Source organism: Pseudophryne corroboree, chromosome 5 (genome assembly GCF_028390025.1).
Source record: "Pseudophryne corroboree isolate aPseCor3 chromosome 5, aPseCor3.hap2, whole genome shotgun sequence".
NCBI lineage: Eukaryota > Metazoa > Chordata > Amphibia > Anura > Myobatrachidae > Pseudophryne > Pseudophryne corroboree.
In genome coordinates, this window is record NC_086448.1 from 710119022 (window position 1) to 710139462 (window position 20441).

The following is a 20441-nucleotide window of genomic DNA, read 5'->3' on the forward strand; positions in this document are numbered from 1 at the left end:
GGTGCCTTAGGCAATATTTTAGCTGGTGCTCCACCCTCCTGAAAATCGATGCCACCTCAACGGATTGTCACGTCAACATCTAATCCCTCCACAAACCTATGCGTCTACAGTGACACAGGCCTAGTGCCGGATGTTAATTCTATCCCTAGCGGGCCTAGCATTCGAACCCAATTAGATAGGGCAGGCATTCCCAACCTTGGTCTTCAAGGCACACTAACAGGGCAGAATTTAATGATATCCAGGTTCCAGCACAGATGATTGAATCAAAATAACAGAGGTACGAATTAAGTCACCTGTGCTCAAGCATGGATATCACTAAAACCTGGACTGTTAGTGTGCCTTGAGGGCCAGGGTTGGCAATGTCTGAGATAGGTCCTAGTGCCCTCTCTAATCACCTAGTGGGGTAGTGCACGCCTAACTGTTAGCATAGTTCCCTTCTAATGCTCAACTGAGTGCCATGGTCCTAACAACCAACAATGGCAATGAGGAGAGAGTGTCCCACTTGAGCCTTACCCACTCTGTCAACCTTGGCGGGCACAGAGGGTTACCTTTTCACGCTGGTCATTCCTTGCAGGGGTCAGCATCACTCCTCAGCTCGCCAAGCACCAGATCTTCTCAGTTCTTGCGGCTCGCTTCACTCCATCGGCTATGCTCTCCTTTGACGCCCCATGCTGTGCTCCACGACATACATTGAACACCCCTTGTCTGATCTACTCCCCTTCCTTTTCATGTTCCCCTTCACCTCCTTCTAGTCCATCATCATCATCATCATCATCATCATCACCACATAGCTCAAGGTAAGCACCCCTACACACACACACACACACACACACACACACACACACACACTGGTGGTCTTGGCTTACCTTCATACAATAGAGATATAGAGAATGTCCATCCATTAAATCTTCTTAACCACACCTTTTTTATTAGAGTAATTTCCATAACCTGAGGTGTATATTCAAACATTCTCAGTAACGAGCAAAGCAATAGATACAATATGAATAGTTACTGTATAAATAATGCTAAAAATTGATTTTGAACTAATAAAAATTAAAAATCTAATCTAAATAACATATGCAGATACCTAAAACAAAGGTGATAAAACCAAATACAAACCATAAAGTAAAAGTAGTTAGTCTCATTTTCAACGCTTTTTTTTGGGCTTAACAGTCCTCTTCCTCATACAGTGAGAGTAATTAGGCTTTGCGTGCAATGCACATTATTTTAAAGTGTCATAAAATCCTGTGAACATTTTTTATTTAATAGTTTCCAGCTATGTTATAAATACCTCTTGTTCAATGTTCATGCACTTTATGGGGGTACGGGTCGACATGAGGTTTTTCACTGTTTTTGGTGTCGTTTTCTCCGTAAAGTGACAGGGAACCCAAATTAGTGCACCGTGTCCCCTCGCATGGCTCGCTTCGCTCTGTACCATTCCAGTCGTAGTCCACGTGGATTGTTAAGTATGAAAAAATAAAAAAAAATGAAGAAAAAAAATGTGAAAACTCCTGTCGACCTAGTACATGTCGCCCTAACGGCCATTTCGACCTAATGCATGTCGACCTAATGGCATTGTCGACCTTCGGTGGTCGACCTAATGAGTGTCGACCTAACGACCGTAACCCCTTTACGGCAGAGCATTGAGTTATTAGATATGACTGTCTTTTATAAATTCTTCTTCATCTCCTTGAAAACATCTCACAACTGTAGACACACTAATGTTTTCAAAATGTTCTGCCTTGTCTGAATTGTCCATAGTCTCTTTTATATTGTTTCCTTTAGTGAGTAGTTTGCTGTTTTTGGCAATTTTCTACGCAGTAACTAAGCTCTTCCCTGTAATTCCATCCTGTGCAGACGATTACTATGTGAGAAAAACTTGGCTTTTTTTCCATACGTGCAAATATCTAATTTCTGTGATTTCAGCAGAGACAAGTTTATGTTTGAAACTATGTTTAGTCTCAAAATGCAGATTCATATGATACTTTTTGGACACTGCCACAGATTCTGTACAAATTAAGCACACAGCTTTTCCACCCACACGGCAAAATAAATATTTATGCCCAGATTTATCAAGCCTTGGAGAGTGATAAATTACCAACCAATCAGTTCCTGTCATTTTTCAAACACAGCTTGTAACATGGCAGTTAGGAGCTGATTTACTAATACTTTATCACCGTGCAATTTATCACTCTCCAAGCTTGATAAAATGGGTTTAAGTCCTTTCTTTGTTGACTTTTTTAAATTCAGTGTCTGCCTCATACTTGCCTACCTGACCCTCTCCATTAGGGAGAAAATGCTCTGTTCCTGGACTTTCCTGGTAATGTATGATTGCCATCACCTGTGGTGAAACACCTTTCTTATCAATTAACTAGCTCACCACAGGTGATGGCAATCATACATTACCAGGAAAGTCCAGGAACAGAGCATTTTCTCCCTCATGGAGAGGGTTAGGTAGGCAAGTATGGTCTACCTTTCATTGTCACAATTTCTCAGTCTGTTGATGGATTTTTTTAATTTAAAATCAAGTTTGGTGCAAAAATGTCAATACGACCCTACACTCTCCTCTCATCCACTCATATGCACACTTGCCTACTTTTGAAAACTAGTTTCTGGGAGATTATAGTCTGTAGTATATTGCGCTGCGTTAACAGCAGCAGAGAGCAGGGTTGTTTGGAGGCAAGGGCAATTACTATCCTCACTGCAGGAGGATGGCGGCCATGTTACCTATCACGCTCGCCCCCTGGTGGCTGCTTGCAGCAGCAGCAACTAGACTCTCCATTCAGGTTATACCAGACAGCATTGTGGTGGCACAGGGGGTTTTAATTAGCTTTCCGGGGCAGCAGGAAACTGTACCCTGAACCGGTAGCGTCCTTCAGGAAATATGCTCATATGTGATGTCAACAGAATGGCCCCGCAAATGACACCCCTACAGAAAGTATATTATATACAGTATATGACGTATTATTATACACGTTGAGAAATCCTGGAAGCAGCTACCAATGGTGAAAACAATATGGGATGATCAATAATGAAGAAAAAGTTTCTACTGTAACTAATGTAAATTTAGATATAGATGTATATAGTGTGTGTGTGTGTGTGTGTGTGTGTGTGTGTGTGTGTGTGTGTGTGTGTGTGTGTGTGTGTGTGTGTGTCTATAGCTACTGTTTATGCATTGGATATTGTTGTGAGATCTGCTCATATTTTAACTGATACCTTGAGAGGGAAGAAAGTAGGTTTATGACATGAAAGCATCATTTCACTGGATATTGGTAGCCACACATCCCTTGCCTTGGAGGGTTCTGGAGGAACCATATCCAAGTATTTTCTATAATCTACATATGTACAATGCCATTTGAAGATGACGTTAAGCTGCCGGGGTCAAACTCTGGGAATGCTTGGCAAATCTGGCTGCTATAGGGACTGTAATTTGGAAACCTCTCACCTGGTGTTTCATGGGATATCTGTCATCTCCAGCCACTGTATGTAGCACTCAGCCACAGATTCAGTATGATTTACCGGCGGACAGGATGCCGGCTGTCCATATCCTGACAGTGGCATCCCGTCCGACAGAATACCGGCCATCGGGGCGAGCACGAAGAGTCTTCTTGCGAGCTTGCTGCGCTCGCCATGCTGCGGGCCTGGGGGCTCACTGCGCTTGCCACTAAATCTATTCCCACTCTCTATGGATGTCATGGACACCCATGAGTGGGAATAGTCCTGTTTTGCTGGGATTCTGGCTGGTGGTATTGTCGGCTGGTGCGATTCCAGCATCGGTATCCTGACCGCCGGGATCCTGACAGCCAGCAAATTGAACGTATCCCCTCAGCCGCAGCTGCTGTCTATTACTTGGTCAGTGTGTGTAATTGGGAGGTTCTCGGCTGGCTGCTATGTTTCTGGGTGCTCCGTGAGCTTCCTGTATGACATTGTGAATTGGCAGCCGCCAGCAACAGGCTACAACTGCCTCTGTGGGTTGCCACTTTTTTTTTATTTTTTATAAATTCTTTATTTTTCAAAAGAAAGCTTTCAATATACAAATAGAATATCAATGAAAAAACAGAAAATACATATAAAACAGTGTTGTTCCATAAAATAACATAGCACATTCCAAGAAAAGCAGGATCGACATTGATCACAAGTATACACAGGGTAGATTGCAAGGGATCAGTATGAGAGCGCAGCGTGTCCCCTTGTGGGCTTTCTGCGCTCGTCACGCTTCGCTCCCGGTGGCGACCTTCGGTCACCACAGGGTTCTGTTCCCCATCGGGTGGTGGCGTGGACCACCACCCAAGTGGGGGAACCAGCCGATGGTTGGAATTCCAACTGCCGATATAGCAGCTTGTGTCGGGACTTTGACCACCAGGATCCCGTACGGCAGTCAATTGACTGTGTCCCGATTGCAAAGACATAAAATAAATGTAAGAAAAGACATAGCAGGTACACATAAGGGGGAAGCAAGGTGGTACGGGGGTCAGGAAATGGTAAAAGGCAAAGCTCAGACTCCTAAATTGCATGGTGAGGGAATGTAGGCTTTCAGGATCTAACTAACAGGTAACAATTCAGCGAAAGTTACAGCTAAAAGCCCCAACATGGCCAGATATCTAAACTGGGTTACGAGCTTAAAAGGCTCTATACGACTGAACCATAGATTCACATAATCAGAATGCTCCTTTGGTGTTGAGTAAAAAATATCATCCATGGCATCCATGGCCATATAAAAATCTAAGCATTGGGACCAATTCCACGTTGAAGGAGGTAGACAAGTGCCAATGTACTGCGATCACTGCTCGGGCTGCGTTGTTCATATGTTTAAGTAAAGATTTTTTATATTTGGATATATGGATGACTGAATGAGACAATAGCCAATAAATGGATCCAGTCAGGACAGGCGATCCCAGAATCCCGAATGCCAAAGCTATGACCCGATTCTAGAATGGAGCAATAAGTGGGCAAACCTACTAAATGTGAAACAATGAACCTCGATCCTGATGACATTGTTAGCAGAAAAGGGACACTCCCAGAGAAAACCTACGCAATGTAATCGGGCAATGATACCACTTCGTCAATACTTTGAACTGTGGGGGTCATTCCGAGTTGATCGCTCACTGCCGTTTTGCGCAGTGATCAGGTCACTACTGCGCATGCGTATGCACCGTAATGCGCAGGCGCGTCGTATGGGTACAAAGCGGATCGTTGCTGGGCGATGGATTTAACGAAGAATCCATTTGCACAGCTGATCGCAAGAAGATTGACAGGAAGAAGGCGTTTGTGGGTGTCAACTGACCGTTTTCAGAGAGTGGTTGGAAAAACACAGGCGTGTCCAAGCATTTGCAGGGCGGGTGTCTGACGTCAATTCTGGGACCGGATAGGCTGAAGTGATCGCAAGGGCTGAGTAAGTCCAGAGCTACTCAGAAACTGCAAAAAACTTTTTTGTACCGCTCGGCTGCACACGCGTTCGCACACTTTGAAAGCGAAAATACACTCCCCCGTGGGCAGCGACTATGTGTTTGCACGGCTGCTAAAAGTAGCTAGCGAGCGATCAACTTGGAATGACCCCGTGTTTCCACCACTTCCATATTAGAGGAACAAGCGCTGTTAGCCCGAAAAACTTTCACCCAATTGATCTGACTACCTCTAGAAGTAAATATCCTCTTCCAGGCATATTGAAAGACCAGACTAGCAGGTAGGTGGGCCTTCAGAAGAATTTGATATATGCCAGAAATGATATGCATAGGAGCAGTAGAACGAGAACACATGGCCTCGAACGGAGATATTCCATTCCCAGGAATGAAAAGGGGGTTGTGCACAATGGGAGTTAGCTGAGATACCACTGAGGAAATACCAGGCTTTGCGCACAGTTTTCTCCACAATCACACTGTAGGATCCACCGTCGGATGATCTGAGTGAACCACTCTGGAGCACAGCTGAAGGACGTTTGACTGAAGGTTTGTGGAAAAACAAACACGGGTAATAGTGATCAAACATGGGTGCTTTTTTAAAACTAAAACGTGGGAATTTACTATGTTCCCATGTTTTAGTTAATTGTGTTTTACGATGGTGTACAGTATGTGGTTGTGTTTGGCTGTGTCCCGTACATGAAGCCTGCACAGATCAATGACATATGTGTAGTGCTTCTGTGTTTAAACGTGTAAGAAATGGTTAAAAATAGGAAAAAAGAGTGTGTGTGGTCCCCCCCAAGCATCACCTGCCCTGGGCTCTTTGAGCTGTTCCTGGTACTGTATATACAGGGGCGTAATAGCATGGCGCAGGTTGTTCTATTTTTTAACCATTTCTTACACTTGTAAACACAGAAGCACTGCACGGATCTCCCTGAGAGGGACGTTTATGTGAAAAGCACATTTTGATCCGAGTTGCACTATTAACTGGTGTGTTTGCAGAAACGATTCTAGGTACATTTCCGTGTTTCATTGATGTCAATGTGAAATCCACCCCAGTTTGTCCGATGGTGTATTTGGTCGAATATCTCTGTCCATCTGTGTTTTGTACTTCTGTTTGACCAAACACTCCCGTGTTTGGCCTTTGTAAATACTCCTGTGTTTGCCAACTCAGGCAAACACGGACCCAAGTACACACATTGTTTTTCCCCAGAACACCTTGTCCATTCTAGGGATGGCCATCGGTGGGTTATCCATAGATGGTTACCATTGATGGATAACGTCAATGGTGTAAAACCATCTGTAAGGAAACCATCAATGGCTTCACCCATCAATGGTCACCTCTGCTATATTATTGAGTTAGTCGCGGGTCAATCAGGGCCTGGGAACGTGGCTTCACAGGTGTCTGGGGCGAAGCTATGCTCCGTCTCCCCAACATCCTGGAGAAAATAAATAAATAAATATTAGATAGCTCTATCAGCGATGGCGGGATACCATCTGGTTGTCCCCCATCAATGGTAAAAGTAGTTACAATTGGTCATAGGTCATCGATGATTTTAAATCATCAATGGTCGATGGCCATCCCTAGTCCTTTCTAGAACCCTACTTAACATTGTTGCCTGGTAATAAGTGGAAATCAAAGGCAAATTTAATTTGATTTAGAAATCACACACAGATCCAAGCAAAATGTTTGATGAGTGCATGCCCTTGTCCCATTGGTCAGGGATTTAATTATTACAAACACACAAATGTAGATTAGACCTGCTCAATGTCAGATGCAGACACATTGGTGCTGATGTAGATTTGGATGTATGCCAGTGTGTGTAATTTATCTTGCGTGAGCTCACGGAAATGCAAGAATGCAGAAATGAGCTCATTCCCGACATATCTGCACCTAGTTTAGGGCAGGTGCAAGTACATTTATTTTTCTCTGACGTCCTAGTGGATGCTGGGAACTCCGTAAGGACCATGGGGAATAGCGGCTCCGCAGGAGACTGGGCACATCTAAAGAAAGCTTTAGGATCACCTGGTGTGCACTGGCTCCTCCCCCTATGACCCTCCTCCAAGCCTCAGTTAGATTTCTGTGCCCGACGAGAAGGGTGCACACTAGGGGCTCTCCTGAGCTCTTTGTGAAAGTTTTAGTTTAGGTTTATTATTTTCAGTGAGACCTGCTGGCAACAGGCTCACTGCATCGAGGGACTAAGGGGAGAAGAAGCGAACTCACCTGCGTGCAGAGTGGATTGGGCTTCTTAGGCTACTGGACATTAGCTCCAGAGGGACGATCACAGGTTCAGCATGGATGGGTCACCGGAGCCGCGCCGCCGTCCCCCTTACAGAGCCAGAAGAGCGAAGAGGTCCGGAAAAATCGGCGGCAGAAGACGATCCTGTCTTCAGATAAGGTAGCGCACAGCACCGCAGCTGTGCGCCATTGCTCTCAGCACACTTCACACTCCGGTCACTGAGGGTGCAGGGCGCTGGGGGGGGCAGCGCCCTGAGACGCAATAAATCGATAAAAAAACTAGAGATGAGCGGGTTCGGTTTCTCTGAATCCGCACCCGCCAGAACTTCATGTTTTTTTTCACGGGTCCGAGCGACTCGGATCTTCCCGCCTTGCTCGGTTAACCCGAGCGCGCCCGAACGTCATCATGACGCTGTCGGATTCTCGCGAGGCTCGGATTCTATCACGAGACTCGGATTCTATATAAGGAGCCGCGCGTCGCCGCCATTTTCACACGTGCATTGAGATTGATAGGGAGAGGACGTGGCTGGCGTCCTCTCCGTTTAGAATTAGAATAGATTAGAGAGACACTTGATTTACTAATTTTGGGGAGCATTAGGAGTACTCAGTAGTGTACAGTGCAGAGTTTTGCTGATAGTGACCAGTGACCACCACTTTTATTTATAATCCGTTCTCTGCCTGAAAAAAGCGATACACAGCACACAGTGACTCAGTCACATACCATATCTGTGTGCACTGCTCAGGCTCAGGCCAGTGTGCTGCATCATCTATATATATTATATATCTGTCTGACTGCTCAGCTCACACAGCTTATAATTGTGGGGGAGACTGGGGAGCACTACTGCAGTGCCAGTTATAGGTTATAGCAGGAGCCAGGAGTACATAATATTATATTAAAATTAAACAGTGCACACTTTTGCTGCAGGAGTGCCACTGCCAGTGTGACTAGTGACCAGTGACCTGACCACCAGTATATAATATTAGTAGTATACTATCTCTTTATCAACCAGTCTATATTAGCAGCAGACACAGTACAGTGCGGTAGTTCACGGCTGTGGCTACCTCTGTGTCGGCACTCGGCAGCCCGTCCATAATTGTATATACCAGTGACCTAACCGTGGTTTTTTTTTCTTTCTTTATACATACATACTAGTTACGAGTATACTATCTCTTTATCAACCAGTCTATATATTAGCAGCAGACACAGTACAGTGCGGTAGTTCACGGCTGTGGCTACCTCTGTGTCGGCACTCGGCAGCCCGTCCATAATTGTATATACCACCTAACCGTGGTTTTTTTTTCTTTCTTTATACATACATACTAGTTACGAGTATACTATCTCTTTATCAACCAGTCTATATATTAGCAGCAGACACAGTACAGTGCGGTAGTTCACGGCTGTGGCTACCTCTGTGTCGGCACTCGGCAGCCCGTCCATAATTGTATATACCACCTAACCGTGGTTTTTTTTTCTTTCTTTATACATACATACTAGTTACGAGTATACTATCTCTTTATCAACCAGTCTATATATTAGCAGCAGACACAGTACAGTGCGGTAGTTCACGGCTGTGGCTACCTCTGTGTCGGCACTCGGCAGCCCGTCCATAATTGTATATACCACCTAACCGTGGTTTTTTTTTCTTTCTTTATACATACATACTAGTTACGAGTATACTATCTCTTTATCAACCAGTCTATATATTAGCAGCAGACACAGTACAGTGCGGTAGTTCACGGCTGTGGCTACCTCTGTGTCGGCACTCGGCAGCCCGTCCATAATTGTATATACCACCTAACCGTGGTTTTTTTTTCTTTCTTTATACATACATACTAGTTACGAGTATACTATCTCTTTATCAACCAGTCTATATATTAGCAGCAGACACAGTACAGTGCGGTAGTTCACGGCTGTGGCTACCTCTGTGTCGGCACTCGGCAGCCCGTCCATAATTGTATATACCACCTAACCGTGGTTTTTTTTTCTTTCTTTATACATACATACTAGTTACGAGTATACTATCTCTTTATCAACCAGTCTATATATTAGCAGCAGACACAGTACAGTGCGGTAGTTCACGGCTGTGGCTACCTCTGTGTCGGCACTCGGCAGCCCGTCCATAATTGTATATACCACCTAACCGTGGTTTTTTTTTCTTTCTTTATACATACATACTAGTTACGAGTATACTATCTCTTTATCAACCAGTCTATATATTAGCAGCAGACACAGTACAGTGCGGTAGTTCACGGCTGTGGCTACCTCTGTGTCGGCACTCGGCAGCCCGTCCATAATTGTATACCACCTAACCTTTTTCTTTGCATCATGTGCTGATTGGGGAGGGTTTTTTGGAAGGGACATCCTGCGTGACACTGCAGTGCCACTCCTAGATGGGCCCGGTGTTTGTGTCGGCCACTAGGGTCGCTAATCTTACTCACACAGTCAGCTACCTCATTGCGCCTCTTTTTTTCTTTGCGTCATGTGCTGTTTGGGGAGGGTTTTTTGGAAGGGACATCCTGCGTGACACTGCAGTGCCACTCCTAGATGTGCCCGGTGTTTGTGTCGGCCACTAGGGTCGCTAATCTTACTCACACAGCTACCTCATTGCGCCTCTTTTTTTCTTTGCGTCATGTGCTGTTTGGGGAGGGTTTTTTGGAAGGGCCATCCTGCGTGACACTGCAGTGCCACTCCTAGATGGGCCCGGTGTTTGTGTCGGCCACTAGGGTCGCTAATCTTACTCACACAGCTACCTCATTGCGCCTCTTTTTTTCTTTGCGTCATGTGCTGTTTGGGGAGGGTTTTTTGGAAGGGACATCCTGCGTGACACTGCAGTGCCACTCCTAGATGGGCCCGGTGTTTGTGTCGGCCACTAGGGTCGCTAATCTTACTCACACAGTCAGCTACCTCATTGCGCCTCTTTTTTTCTTTGCGTCATGTGCTGTTTGGGGAGGGTTTTTTGGAAGGGCCATCCTGCGTGACACTGCAGTGCCACTCCTAGATGGGCCCGGTGTTTGTGTCGGCCACTAGGGTCGCTAATCTTACTCACACAGCTACCTCATTGCGCCTCTTTTTTTCTTTGCGTCATGTGCTGTTTGGGGAGGGTTTTTTGGAAGGGCCATCCTGCGTGACACTGCAGTGCCACTCCTAGATGGGCCCGGTGTTTGTGTCGGCCACTAGGGTCGCTAATCTTACTCACACAGCTACCTCATTGCGCCTCTTTTTTTCTTTGCGTCATGTGCTGTTTGGGGAGGGTTTTTTGGAAGGGACATCCTGCGTGACACTGCAGTGCCACTCCTAGATGGGCCCGGTGTTTGTGTCGGCCACTAGGGTCGCTTATCTTACTCACACAGCGACCTCGGTGCAAATTTTAGGACTAAAAATAATATTGTGAGGTGTGAGGTATTCAGAATAGACTGAAAATGAGTGTAAATTATGGTTTTTGAGGTTAATAATACTTTGGGATCAAAATGACCCCCAAATTCTATGATTTAAGCTGTTTTTTAGTGTTTTTGGAAAAAAACACCCGAATCCAAAACACACCCGAATCCGACAAAAAAAATTCGGTGAGGTTTTGCCAAAACGCGTTCGAACCCAAAACACGGCCGCGGAACCGAACCCAAAACCAAAACACAAAACCCGAAAAATTTCAGGCGCTCATCTCTAAAAAAAACCTTATATGGCTAAAATAAATGCATCACATATAACTCCTGGGCTATATGGATGCATTTAACCCCTGCCAAAACATACAGAAAAAGGATGATAAGGACGCCGAGAAAGGGGCGGAGCCTATCTCCTCAGCACACTGGCGCCATTTTCCCTCACAGCTCAGTTGGAGGGAAGCTCCCTGGCTCTCCCCTGCAGTCACTACACTACAGAAAGGGGTTAAAAAAGAGAGGGGGGCACAAATTAGGCGCAGTATATAACAATACAGCAGCTATAAAGGGAAAAACACTTATATAAGGTTATCCCTGTATATATATAGCGCTCTGGTGTGTGCTGGCAAACTCTCCCTCTGTCTCCCCAAAGGGCTAGTGGGGTCCTGTCCTCTATCAGAGCATTCCCTGTGTGTGTGCTGTGTGTCGGTACGTTGGTGTCGACATGTATGAGGAGAAAAATGATGAGGAGACGGAGTAGAGTGTCTGAAATTGTGTTGTCACCCCCTAGGGGGTCGACACCTGAGTGGATGTACTGTTGAAATTGCGTGACAGTGTCAGCTTTGTATAAAAGACAGTGGTTGACATGAGACAGCCGGCTACTCAGCTTGTGCATGTCCAGACGTCTCATACAGGGGCCCTAAAGCGCCCGTTACCTCAGATACAGACGCCGACAGGGGTACTGACTCCTGTGTCGACGGTGAAGAGACAACCGTGATTTCCAATAGGGCCACACATTGCATGATTGAGGCAATGGAAAAAGTTTACACTTTTCTGATAATATGAATACCACCAAAAAAAGGGGTATTATGTTTGGTGAGGAAAAACTTCCTGTAGTTTTCCTGAATCTGAGAAATAAAATGAGGTGTGTGATGATGCGTGGGTTTCCCCCCGATAACAATTGATATTTTCTAAAAAGTTATTGGCAGTATACCGTTTCCCGCCAGAGGTTAGGGTGCGTTGGGAAACACCCCCTAGGGTGGATAAAGCGCTCACACGCTTGTAAAAACAAGGGCTCTACCCTCTCCTGAGATGGCCGCCCTTAAGGATCCTGCTGATAGAAAGCAGGAGCGTATCCTAAAATGTATTTACACACATACTGGTGTTATACTGCGACCAGCAATCGCCTCAGCCTGGATGTGCAGTGCTGGGTTGGCGTGGTCGGATTCCCTGACTGGAAATATGATATCCTAGATAAGGACAGTATATTATTGCCTATAGAGCAATTAAAAGATGCATTTCTATATATGCAGGATGCACAGCGGAATATTTGCCGACTGGCATCAAGTATAAGTGCGTTGTCCAATTATTCCAGTAAAGTGGTCAGGTGATGCGGATTCCAAGCGGCATTTGGAAGTATTGCCTTAAAAGAGGGGATGTACCCCAGGTCGCCTCTCAAAATAAGACGCCATATTATCAGGCGCAGTCCTGGTTGGCAAGCGGACAAAAGGGTTCCTCTTTTCTGCTCGTGACAGAGGGAGAGGAAAATGGCTGCAGAGATCAGCCAGTTCCAAGGAACAGAAACCCTTTTCCGCCGCTGCCAAGCCCTCAGTATGACGCTAGGGCTTTACAAATTCAGGCACGGTGGGGTCCCGTTCTCAATGAATTTCAGTGCGCAGTGGGCTCACTCGCAAGTAGACCCCTGGATCCTTCAGATAATATTTCAGGGGTACAAATTGGAATTCGAGACGTATTCCCCTCGCCGTTTCCAAAAGTCTGTTTTACCGACGTCTCCCGCTGACAGGGAGGCAGTTTTGGAAGCCATTCACAAGCTGCATTCCCAGCAGGTGATAATCAAGGTACCCCTCCTGCAACAGGGAACGGGGTATTATTCCACACTATTGTGGTACCGAAGCCAGACGGCTCGGTGAGACCGATTTTAAAATCTAAAATCTAAAATATTTGAACACTTGCATACAGAGGTTCAAATTCAAAATTGAGTCACTCAGAGCAGTGATTGCAAACCTGGAAGAAGGGGACTACATGATGTCTCGGGACATCAAGGAGGCTTACCTTCATGTCAAAATTTACCCTTCTCACCAAGGGTATTTCAGGTTATGGTACAGAACTGTATCAGTTCGGACGCTGCCGTAGGGATGGTCCACGGCACCCCGGGTCTTTACTGAAGTAATGACCGAAATGATGATATTCCTTCGAAGGAAGGGAATTTTAGTTATCCTTTACTTGGACGATTCCCTGATAAGGGTAAGATCCAGGGAACAGTTGGAGATCGGTGTAGCACTATATCAGGTAGTGTTGCGGCAGCACGATTGGATTTTCAATATTCCAAAAATCGCAGCTGGTTCCGACGACTTGTCTTCTGTTCCTAGGGATGATTCTGGACATAGTCCAGAAAGAAGGTGCTTCTCCCGGAGGAGAAAGCCAGGGAGTTATCCGAGCTAGTCAGGAACCTCCTAAAACCGAACCAAGTCTCAGTGCATCAATGCACAAGGGTTCTGGGTAAAAATGGTGGCTTCCTACGAAGCAATCCCATTCGGCAGATTCCACGCACAGTGGAACCTTCTGGACAAATGGTCCGGGTCGCATCTTCAGATGCTTCAGCGGATAACCCTGTCACCAGGGACAAGGGTATCCCTCCTGTGGTGGTTGCAGAGTGCTCATCTTCTAGAGGGCCGCAGATTCGGCATTCGGGACTGGGTCCTGGTGGCCACGGATGCCAGCCTGCGAGGCTGGGGAGCAGTCACACAGGGAAGGAATTTCCAGGGCTTATGGTCAAGCCTGGAGACATCTCTTCATATAAACATTCTGGAACTAAGGGCCATTTACAATGCCCTAAGTCAAGCGAAACCCCTGCTTCAGGGTCAGGCGGTATTGATCCAATCGGACAACATCACGTCAGTCGCCCACGTAAACAGACAGGGCGGCACGAGAAGCAGGAGGGCAATGGCAGAAGCTGCAAGGATTTTCGCTGGGCGGAAAATCATGTGATAGCACTGTCAGCAGTGTTCATTCCGGGAGTGGACAACTGGGAAGCAGACTTCCTCAGCAGACACGACCTTCACCCGGGAGAGTGGGGACTTCACCCAGAAGTCTTCCACCTGATTGTAAACCGTTGGGAAAAACAAAAGGTGGACATAATGGCGTCCCGTCTAAACAAAAAACTAGACAGATATTGCGCCAGGTCAAGGGACCCTCAGGCAATAGCGGTGGACGCTCTGGTAACACCGTGGGTGTACCAGTCAGTGTATGTGTTCCCTCCTCTGCCCCTCATACCAAAAGTACTGAGAATCATAAGAAGGAGAGGAGTAAGAACTATACTCGTGGTTCCGGATTGGCCAAGAAGGACTTGGTATCCGGAACTTCAAGAGATGCTCACGGACGAACCGTGGCCTCTACCTCTAAGAAAGGACCTGCTCCAGCAAGGGCCTTGTCTGTTCCAAGACTTACCGCGGCTGCGTTTGACGGCATGGCGGTTGAACGCCGGATCCTGAAGATCCCTACCCTGGTCAAGGCCAGGAAAGACGTAACCGCAAAACATTATCACCGCATTTGGCGAAAATATGTTGCGTGGGGTGAGGCCAAGAAGGCCCCTACAGAGGAATTTCAACTGGGTCGTTTCCTCCATTTCCTGCAAACAGGACTGTCTATGGGCCTAAAATTAGGGTCCATTAAGGTTCAAATTTCGGCCCTGTCGATTTTCTTCCAAAAAGAACTGGCTTCAGTGCCTGAAGTTCAGACATTTGTAAAAGGGGTACTGCATATACAGTCTCCTTTTGTGCCTCCAGTGGCACCTTGGGGATCTCAATGTTGTGTTGAGTTTCCTAAAGTCACATTGGTTTGAACCACTCACCACTGTGGACTTAAAATATCTCACATGGAAGTGACGAGTTAGCCCTGGTTTCAGCCAGGCGGGTGTCAGAATTGGCGGCTTTATCATATAAAAGCCCTTACTTAATATTTCATTCTGAAAGGGCAGAATTGAGGACTCGTCCTCAAATTTTCTACCTAAGGTGGTTTCTGCATTTCACATGAACCAACCTATTGTGGTACCTGCGGCTACTAAGGACTTGGAGGATTCCAAGTTGCTTGACGTGGTCAGGACCCTGAAAATACATGTTTCCAGGACGGCTGGAGTCAGAAAATCTGACTCGCTGTTTATCCTGTATGCACCCAACAAACTGGGTGCTTCTGCTTCTAAGCAGACGATTGCTCGTTGGATTTGTAGTACAATTCAGCTTGCACATTCTGTGGCAGGCCTGCCACAGCCAAAAATCTTAAAATGCCCACTCCACAAGGAAGGTGGGCTCATCTTGGGCAGCTGCCCGAGGGGTCTCGGCTTTACAACTTTGCCGAGCAGTTACTTGGTCAGGAGCAAATACGTTTGTAAAATTCTACAAATTTGATATCTTGGCTGAGGAGGACCTGGAGTTCTCTCATTCGGTGCTGCAGAGTCATCCGCACTCTCCCGCCCGTTTGGGAGCTTTGGTATAATCCCCATGGTCCTTACGGAGTTCCCAGCATCCACTAGGACGTCAGAGAAAATAAGAATTTACTTACCGATAATTCTATTTCTCGTAGTCCGTAGTGGATGCTGGGCGCCCATCCCAAGTGCGGATTGTCTGCAATACTGGTACATAATTATTGTTACCAAAAAATTCGGGTTATTGTTGTAGTGAGCCATCTTTTCTAGAGGCTCCTCTATTATCATGCTGTTAACTGGGTTCAGATCACAAGTTGTACAGTGTGATTGGTGTGGCTGGTATGAGTCTTACCCGGGATTCAAAATCCTTCCTTATTGTGTACGCTCGTCCGGGCACAGTATCCTAACTGAGGCTTGGAGGAGGGTCATAGGGGGAGGAGCCAGTGCACACCAGGTGATCCTAAAGCTTTCTTTAGATGTGCCCAGTCTCCTGCGGAGCCGCTATTCCCCATGGTCCTTACGGAGTTCCCAGCATCCACTACGGACTACGAGAAATAGAATTATCGGTAAGTAAATTCTTATTATTAACAGTTTCTTATATAGCGCAGCATATTCCGTTGCGCTTTACAATTAGAACAACAGTAATAGAACAAAACTGCGTAAAAACAGACAGACATAGAGGAAGGCCCTGCTTGCAAGCTTACAATCTATAGGGAAATAGGCATTGATACACAAGGATAGATGCTACCTATTGCATAATGGTCCACCAGATTGCTAGGTTTTTAATGGGTTGTATGATATGATCACCCAGCAATGTTGGCCAGGAGGGTGTGAGAGTAAAGAAAGACAAGATATGTGGTGTTATGTGTACTGTACAGAGAGGATGTAATTAGATAGGGAAGCACTGAAGGTTATGTGGGTGGGTCTGGAATTTGATAGGCTTGTCTGAAGAGGTGAGTTTTTAAGGAACGTTTAAAGGTTTGGAGACTAGAGGTGAGTCTTATTGTGCATGGGAGGGCATTCCACAGAGCGGGTGAAGCCCGGATAATGGGCCTAATTCAGACCTGGTCGCAAGCAGGCATTTTTTTTACTCACCCGCTGCGACGATCCGGACCGATGCTGACGTCAGAGACCCTCCTTCCGAACAGCTGGGCGTGCCTGCGTTTTCCCGGACACTCCTTAAAAAATGGTTAGTTGCCACCCACAAACGGCCTCTTCCTGTTAATCTTCGTGCGATCGCTTTCTTCGCAAAATCCGTTGCCATCCGGCGATGGTCTTGGCCGACGCGCCTGCGCTTTGCGGTGCATGCGCAGTTCAGACCCGATCGCACTGCTGCAAAAAACAGCTAGCGTGCAATCAGGTCTGAATGACCCCCAAAGCCCTGTAATTTTGTGAACAAGTAGTGTGTGTGGATGAGTGACGCAGATCTTGTGCAGAGCGGAGAGGTCGGGTAGGGAGATATTTTGAGATGAGTGAAGAAATGTACAGTATGTTGGTGCAGTTTGGTTAAGTAAAAGTATTTTATATTTAATATGACTGTAGAGGTTGTGAGGACCTGATCATTATTGTGATCACCTTGGTTGTCTAAGCTGTTCCATGACTGTGAATTCTAATAAACATAAGTAATCTCCATTTGAATATGGCCTCACTAACCATGCAGCCCGGGTATTGTCTGAACCTGACATATTGATTTGTCTGATAATCAATATATGATGCTTTCAAAATATTGTGTATAATTGGAAGCTTATCTTGATAAAGATCCCAAACTGAGGATCGAAACGTCGACTAAATAAGCCTAATCTCGACTGCAATAAAGCTATTGTGAAAAAGTGAACTTGCGAGAAATCATTTGATTGGATGAGTGCACCTCCACATTGCTGGACTTCTGTCTATATATATATATATATAATATTTATGCCTAAAATATATGCTGCTATTACAGCCCTTCTAAAATATTACCTAACAAAGATCAGGAGCATATAACTTACGGGGGTGTGCTGCTTCTGGGGCCAAGATCCGGGACTTCCTGGCTGATGGGACTTCTCTTCAGGCCAGGGCGTTCAGGCAGGCAGGCTGTAGCCAGGCTGCATGCCGGGTACTTGTGGACGGGCGCCTGTGTGTGCTGCTGCGCTGTGCTCCTCCATCTTCTCTCCCCCGCAGACGCTCCCAGAATGCCGTGCGCGATGCTATCACGCCCGCACTGGCATTCTGGGAAGGTGAGATGGAGCATCTGCAGCTCACCAGGCAGCACTGTCCTGATAACGCTGCACGACTGGGGCAGATGGTGTCAGTGGGGGAGCGGGCATAAGTGATTGTTAGTGCAGGGGGGTGCGGGTGGGAGTGTGACTGTATTTCGACCACCGGGATCCCGTCCAGCGGCATTTAGTACTGATCCCGAGAAGAGAGTGGTAAACAGTGTCAAGAGCAGCAGAGAGATCAAGGAGAATAAGTAGTGAGTAATGGTCTTTAGATTTAGCAGTGACCAAATCATTAACTACCTTAGTCAGTGCTGTCTCTGTGGAGTGTTGGGCACAAAATCCTGACTGAAGTGGGTCCTGTAAACTGAGTTAAGAAAGTGTGTGGTGCGAGTGTAGGCAAGTCTCTCAAGTAGCTTGGAGGGGCATGGGAGCTGAGAGATGGGACGGTAGTTTGAGAGATAGTTAAAGGCCCCATACACTACAACGATAATGCCCAATTTCGACCTTTCGGGCCGATAAATTGGATGTAAAGTGGAAAATCGGATGTGTTTTACATCCGATCCGATGCGCGGTCCCGTGAGCATCGGATCGGAGCCCCTAGGTCGTTAGTGCTGCACTCGTGATATATCAGATCCCACAGGCATGGCTGGGATCGCATAAGATACATCGTATGCAAAAGGACCGCATACGATGTATCCTATGCGATCCTTCCGCCCGGGAGGCTGCCAGGCAGTTCAAGGGAAATCTTATGAGACATGAGGGTCCGACATGTCGCTGTAGTGTATGGGGTCCTTTAGGGTCAGAGTTTTGTTTTTTCAGAATGGGAGTAATCACTGCATGCTTGTATAGAGAAGGAACGATACCAGTAGACAGAGAGAGATTACAGATTTTAGTTACGGTTGGGATGAGCATAGCAGACAGAGCTTTACTAATTTGTGAGGGTATAGAGTCAAGGGGAGAGGTAGTAGAGTAGGCAGATGAGAAAAGTGCAGATACTTCATCTTCATTTGTAGGATCAAATGAAGAGAAGACGTTAGAGGGTTCAGGAAGGGAATTGAGCAGGTCACTGGCTGTGGAAGAGCATACCATTTAATTTTGGATCTTATCAATCTTGTCCTTGAAATAGGAAGCAAGATCTTGTGAACTGATAGAGGCTGGTGGGTTGGCTGAGGGTGAGTTCACAAAAAGTGATTTAAATGTATTAAAAAGTCGCTTGGGGTTATAGGCTTGAGCAGAGATGAGAGATTGGAAATATGTTTGTTTGGCAGTGTCCAAAGCATTACGATAAGAGTGGTACACGGTCTTACTGTATATGTGAGAAAGTCACTTGAACTACGAGATTTACGCCACTGGCGTTCTACTTTACGTGAGAGTTTTTGTAGGTGTCTTGTGTATTTAGAGTGCCACGGTTGACATCTAAGTCTACGTGGCGTGTGGTGGGTCGCTGGAGCCACTACATCAAGTGCTGTTTCTAGAGTTTGCTTAAAGTGTGATACAGCAGTCTCAAGAGAGGTGAATTTAGAAATTGGCAAGAGCAGTGGTTGCAGAGAGGTAGATAGTTGTTGGTGCCACGTGCTAGCCCAGGGAGACAGAGGGAGATTAGGGAGGTAAATGTGTGGCTTGGAGACTGGTGTAGGAAAGAGGGGTTTGTGTCCCTGGAACACTGGGCGGACTTCTCAGTCAGGTGCCATCTTTTTTGTCGGGATGGATTGCACCTGAATGAGGAGGGGGCAGCGGTGCTGGGGGGAAGGATGGTTAGAAGGTTGGAGGAGTTTTTAAACTAGGTGCCTGTGGGGAGGGTTTAGGTAGAAACTACTGGTCATGCAGTAAAGAACAGTAAAGATGGCAGTAGTGGACCAAATAGGGGTGGAGAAGGGGGGAGGGAAAGTGCAGACTCCAAAGACATTAATATGGGTACTAAAAAGAGTATTACCAAGGATATTGCCAAATCACTGACTAGTGATGTCTATGGGTTACCGTTACTGCATACAGAAAATTATGTCCCTAGCACATGGAGAAATACTTATCTCAATTGTATGTATGTAAACGTTAGAAGCCTAACAGGTAAAAAGGGGGAATTAGAAATCCTTGCCATAAGTAATCAGTATAATATTATAGGCATTACTGAAACCTGGTGGGACGAATCTCATGACTGGTCAGTTAATATGGAGGGTTATACGCTGTTCAGGAGAGACAGGTCAAACAAACGGGGTGGAGGGGTTTGTCTTTACATTAAGCCGTTTTTAAAACCTGTTGTACGGGAAGATATTCATAATGAAACTGTAAACACTGTTGAGACGTTATGGGTTGAAATTAAATGCGGGGGAAAAGTAAAGAAAAAGATAGTAGTGGGGCTATGCTACAAGCCCCCTGGCATTAATATATCTGACAAGGAAATGTTGCTGAAGCAAATTGAAAAAGCGTCAGGAGCAGGCAACGTAATAGTGATGGGAGATTTTAACTATCGGGAAATAGATTGGACAAACGATTCATGAGATACTGCTAGGGGTAATATGTTTTTAAACACACTAAATGATAACTACTTAATTCAACTAATCAAGGAACCAACTAGG